This window comes from Euprymna scolopes, chromosome 7, assembly GCF_053919585.1.
Source record: "Euprymna scolopes isolate OS-2025 chromosome 7, ASM5391958v1, whole genome shotgun sequence".
NCBI classification, from domain to species: domain Eukaryota; kingdom Metazoa; phylum Mollusca; class Cephalopoda; order Sepiida; family Sepiolidae; genus Euprymna; species Euprymna scolopes.
In genome coordinates this window covers 122050744-122057275 of record NC_136488.1, presented here as the reverse complement: position 1 = coordinate 122057275, position 6532 = coordinate 122050744, and the positions used below count along the sequence as shown (strand labels likewise).

The window sequence follows — 6532 nt, the reverse complement described above, 5'->3', positions numbered from 1 at the left end:
CCCCGCCCGAGCAAATTAGGCACAAGGCCGATTTATAATGTGAGGAGTGAAGGGGAAATGGGGACCAACTTACCGGGGAGTAGGGGAGCTGGATAGTGACAATTGCTATGAAGGGTTTCCCCTACATTGCTCAAGGTCTTATATTTGATTTGTCCACACATATGGTCTTTTATTGCAGTATCTAGCGGACAGATACTACACTTTGATCTTGGCATAAAGACCAAGAAAAGCTGTATGTATTTGCTCCCCCACCTTTCAAATAAGGCCCAATGTCGATTTTTAATCTGAGCAGTGAAGGGGAAATGGGGACCAACTCTCCGGGGAGTAGAGGACCTGGATAGTGACAATTGGTATGAAGGGTTGCCCCATACATTGAGCAAGGTCTTATATGTAGGGTTGCCCCACATATGGTCCTTCCTTGCAGTATCTGCCGGAACAGATACTAAACTTTGATCTTGGCCAAAAGGCCAAGAAGGTATTTATTTGCTCCCCCACCGAGCAAATTAGGCACAAGGCCGATTTTTAATGTGAGGAGTGAAGGGGGAATGGGGACCAACTCCCCGGGGAGTAGGGGAGCTGGATAGTGACAATTGGTATGAAGGGCCGCCCCTACATTGACCAAGGTCTTATATGTCAGGCTGCCCCCACATATGGTCTTTGCTTGCAGTATCATCCGGAACAGATACTACCCTTTGATCCCAGCCCGAAGGCCGAGAAAAGCTTAAAAAGCTAAGAACAGCATCTATTAACAACAGATCTGTGATATTAACCAAAAAGCTAAGCCAAAAGTACAGACAGACCGACCGACCGACCGACGGAATGACTTGTAGAGTCGCTTGCACAGAGATGCAATATTGCGGCGATAAGACATGGAGGTTAAGAATGTTTGACAGTATAGGACCCATTATTTTAGAGACGAAGAGGAGAAAACGGTGACTATTGTTAAAAAACAAAACTAAATTTAGATATGATTTTCTTGATTAATTTCTTGCCAAGTATTTTAGAAACCTACGAAATCTATTGAGTTCATAATTGGGGTATGAGTCGGTTAGGTTCTGGATTACCCTCCCAAGTATGATATTCCCCCTTTCATAAATGGAGTCATTTTATTGCTCATCGTGATAGAAAACAAAAGGACAGTAATTGAATTGATTATATGAATTGATAAATTACTTAAATATGTATCACAGTGTTACTTAAACGATAGTAAATATTATTGAGTCCCTATTATTTTTTACGTAAGTGAAAGTTACTCTCATATCCTTGTCCAGGGTTGCAAAATTGGCATTTTAAATGCAAAATTTCAATTTTATGTGTGGTCTTTTTCAAAGAGTTACGTGCAGACTAACTAAGGTAGAGGCGAGCACAATGTTATAAAGATAAACGGATTTTAATGTACTGCAAAATTCAAACACTGAACAGTAAAGTTAATGAATAAAAAAAGAGAACAATTATTTTAAACACTTATTCGCCCCAAACAAAAACAGGTTACAACTTATACGTAAAGGTCCACAATTTAGGACCATGTCTCCAAGGGCAATATGTTTCGAGTTGAGAGATGAGGTGTCTGTTCGCATTGCATTTAAATGTTGATATGTTAGTACATTCAGTGAAGCAGGAGACAACGAGGTAATTCCAATGTCTAACAGTTTGAGAGAAAAAACTAAAGTAGTAAGCTTTTTCGCATCTAGGGGCCTCTACACTGAAGGGGCAAGGTTTTACTGCATGTTGAGTAAGAGGGCACAAGTTGTACAAGTTCCTCAGAGCACATTCTATTAAAGTATATGGAAAAAAAAACACAGGGATGCAATAGTATGTCAATGGGATAAATGTTTGGGCTTAGGTTACAGTACGGGATCTATTAGAGTGAAGACTGTTTTTGGACACTGTCTAGGAGAAAAAAAAAAGAGAAAAAAAACTTATTAAAAGATTAAAAACAAATTCACCATAAAATTGATTATAATAGCTCCCGACTTGCTTATAGAACGAATCGTTTAAGAGATGTATAATTAAAATCATTTGAGGGAATTATTAATTAAATTTAATGCGTAACGCGATGCTCCATTTGACCGAATTGTTGAACAGTGGTATGCCCGCTTTTAAAACATGAATAAACCTTTATCTTTGGTTCAACGTGGTTGCTAGGTTTACCGAAATATATATATATACACACTCGTGAGCAAAAAAAAAAAATGGGCCAAACAATATTATATACATTTTATTGCATTAAACGCTATATTGAACAAAGAACAATTGAACAAGGAAACTTAAACGAGAATAATAACACAGAACAAGACGTTTACTTTAATAAATGCTTAGGATGGAATCGTATTCCCCTTTGATTTCTTTAAAAGATCAATCCTTTTAGACATGCTCTCAACCAAATTGGAACACTGAAGAGGAGATGCTATTCCATTCACTTTGTACAGCTTCCCACAGTTTGTCATTGTTCTCAGAAGTTCTTTCGGCCACTGCACGAGATATTATGGACCAAATATTCTCGATTGGGTTTAAATCGGGACTTTGACTTGGCCAAAATATCACATCAATTGAATTATCAGAAAACAATTTTTTGTAACTTTAGCAGTGTGTGCAGAGGAATTATCATGTTGAAAAATAATGTTCTGGGATATTTCCAGCTTCTGGATTCTTAGTAACAGTCCTATTTCTAACATTCGAATTTATTTCTTTGCATTGATTGACTTCTCACATCTAATAAGTTCCACAACTCTTGCTGCAGTAAAAGTTCCCCATACCATTATCCCTCCATTCCTGTGTTTAACTGTCATTTTTATGCAACTTTGCGAAAATCTTTCTCTAGTTCCTCGATTACACCGTTCGGGAGCATTGGGAGCACCACTAACAAGGCAAACTCTTGATTAATCTACCCAGAAAACATTCCTGAACCAGTCTGTATCTTTCTTGCCAGAACACGAGAAAAATCTCATTTTATCATTGATGTCCTTCTTAGATAAAAATGGCTTCTTTGCATACTTTTTAGAGGAAAACCTCATTTCTTTCATTCGTCTAGATATTGTATATCTAGAAAGAGAATTTCCAGCACTTGTTTTGAATTCTTTGCTATGGTCAACATAAGTTTCCTTTCGATCCTTCAAAACAGTAAATTTAAGCATGTGGTCGTCCTTTAAAGTAGATGCTCTAGGGAGACAAGATCCTGATTTCCCTTTTATCAAGCGTTCGACTTTTAACCTTTGACCAATTCGCTTCACTGCAGAAAGAGATGTTTTCACATTTTCTTTTCTTAAAATATAAAAAATCTGATTGTTAGTCATTTTGGACTGCCTAAATCCAGCAATTCGGTTTTTTATATCCTCACCAAGATGCGGGCTTAGGATAAATTTTCCACTTATTATTATATGCTATAATAATAATGATCTGCAAAATAGAAATTTTCATTTAAAATTAACAAAAAATTATGGAAAAATATTGAAAAATCAATTTCTTCCTTCTTTCACTCTTGGCCCATTTTTTTGCTCATGTGTGTGTGTGTATATACATACATATATATATACATAAATATATATACATATATATACATATATACACACACACACACACACACACACACACACACATATATATATATATATATATATATATATATAAAGGGTGCCCAATAAAATTTATACACCATTAAAATGACAATAAACATCAATTATAAGAAAAATTTCAGATATCCAAATACTGTATAAAAATATAGAAACCAGTTAATTGTCTAAATTGTTCAAATTATTGGTCATTGTGGTCGATGAACAGCTGACAATGCTAACTGATTGAATCGAAAACGTTCCTAATCAGTTCAGTTGGTATATTGACAGATCTTTCAATGGTTGCTTTTAACTCATTCATTGTAGTTCGCTTTGTAGTATGAACCCTCTGTTTAACATGCCCCCACCAGCTCCCAAACCCAAAAAATCCATGAGTGGGGGTCAAATCCGGTGAGCGTGGACACTACTCGATACTTCCTCTTTCTCCTAACTATCTGTTTCGCTATTGACTATCAAGATATGCTCTTACGTCATAATGATAGTGAGGAAGTGTTTCATCCTGCTGGAAGTGCAATTCTTCATTCCTAAGTATCTATTGGGAACGTGGTATAGCGTATTCATGTAGCAAGTTGAGATAATTTAAAGAATGTATACAGTTTACGTGAGCACCATATATACATATATATATATATATATATATATATATATATATATATATATATATATATATATATATGTAGTCGCTGCCCACATTTACAAAGTACCTTTGATCCGAGTGCATAAGCCTTAATCATGAGCATGGCTGGGTACGAAGGTGGAGATGGAATTTTAAACATATTTTAAGCGTTTTAATTGGCCTTACCTAATTCCCTATTTACACATGTGTAACAATGACTCATGCGAGTTGAAATCACTTGCAAGTATGCCGAGTTTTTCGCATATAATACTGGGATATAACATCACGTCGCTAGTCTGCAAGTTCAAGAGAAAGAATAAGAAAGTTTTCATTTCTATTTAATCAAACCCGCATGAATGAAATAATGCTACCTGAATAAGCATATTTATTAAAGAACGTAATTTTTTGTTACATTAGTTGTATCTGAATGATACAAAAATGCTCTAAATTTTACAAATATAAAAGGAATTTATCAATCTAAATGTCTTAGATACTGGTATAACTACCTGCAGCTACATAAAGAAGTTAACATTTGATAGAGGGTGAATGGTTGTCAGAAATATTAAAACTGAAATTTATACTAAAACGTGTGATTTAAATATTTTTGTTTTCTATAATCCCGGATTTCACTGTTCAAGAATAAAGTAAAATGCATCGACCTAAATCTAGTAAGAAAACAAATGGTTGCCACATAGCAGAAAAGATACTTTTTCATAAAATAATTAGGCACACTCGGTAGTCGATAATACAAACGTAATAAATATATTTTTCATTTAAATCTTTGCGTAGGTTGTAAATATCCGAGTGGTAATCACATTTTTCTGATCATGCTGTCGTGTTTATAATCTCAGCGTGAAAACTTTCACCATGTTTAGCGTAAGTTAAGCGCAGTGATAAAACGAATCAGCTTCCTGCAGTTTTATATGAGTGGTATATATATATATATATATATATATATATATATATATATATATATATATATATATATATATGCATATATATATACATGTATATATATACATACCTATCTATATGCATATGTATATATGCATATACATATGTATGTATACATACACACATATATATACATACGTATATGTATATATATATGTATACACACACACACACAGTAGAACCCCGGGATACAATGGCCCTAGGATACTTTTTTCAGAATACGATGTGGAATGCGATGTTTTCTCAGCCCTTAATTACGGTATTTTACCCGCCTACGGTGTTATTTATAATGTTATTTGATTATATACACGTGTATTATATACAGTACTGCAACTTTTTACTAATTTTAATGCCGTATCCTTGGGGTGCTTTATATATATATATATATACAGAGATAGAGAGAGAGAGAGAGAGAGAGAGAGAGAAAGAAAGAGAGAGAGATATAATAGAAACTGTGAGAGATAGAAAGAGAAATAGACAGAGAGATAAAGAGAAGGTGAGAGTTGGTTAATTATCAATATCGTATTTGTTGATTTGCAACCTAGGCATGATTTAAATGGGAACAATCCCATTACACCGATAGGGACACGCCACAAAACTAAATATTATGTTAAACACGTAAATATATTTTAGCCAACTAGAACCACGTGTTTATACCATGAATAATGAAAAATCCCAGTCGTCGCCAATTATCTTTTAAAGCACCTGACAACTTTCAATAAATTTTGATTAATTTATCTTTTGAGCCAACGCGAGTGCGTGTCTCTCTCTCTTTCACTCTTCTTTCTCTTTCTCTCTCTCTCTCTCTCTCTATCTATATATATATATATATATATATATATATATATATAGAGAGAGAGAGAGATACATATATATATAGGTACATATATATATATATATATATATATATATATATATGATCCCCAGGCTAATCCTATCATCTGAAATGATTTGGCCAATGGTATAACCACCTGCTGTCAGTAAAGAACAGATAATTTAAGCACTCTGCGTCGGATTTAGCAATTTATTGGTTGCCAGCCAAGACAGACTTATTCTATGCCGAATATAATCGAGCTCTTCTTTGTTCCCTTCCCCGGTGTAATTCTGCGAGAACATAGACCGTAAATTATTCGACATTTTGCCAACTCGAAATACAGTACAGGCGACCTGGCAGTTGCCTTTCTAATTCACTATAAACGTTCCGCATTATGGCTTTCCTTTGTTGTAGATTTCTCGATATGTGAAAACCGCGAAGAAAGATAACGATTGGAACGGGTTCTTGTGTATTTTAGGAATTGAGATTGCACTTCAGTCGGTGACGATATTTATATGAACCCCTTCGCAGCTGAATTATTTACAGGAATTGATATCTCATTTTTTATCGAAATGTTTT

General features: G+C 34.6%; 1 pseudogene; it reads right to left on the bottom strand.

Annotated features, from left to right (window-relative positions):
* Window positions 1–354: 354 nt before the first annotated feature.
* Window positions 355–479, bottom strand: LOC145280627 (U2 spliceosomal RNA; annotated as a pseudogene).
* Between the last annotated feature and the right edge of the window lie 6053 nt (window positions 480–6532).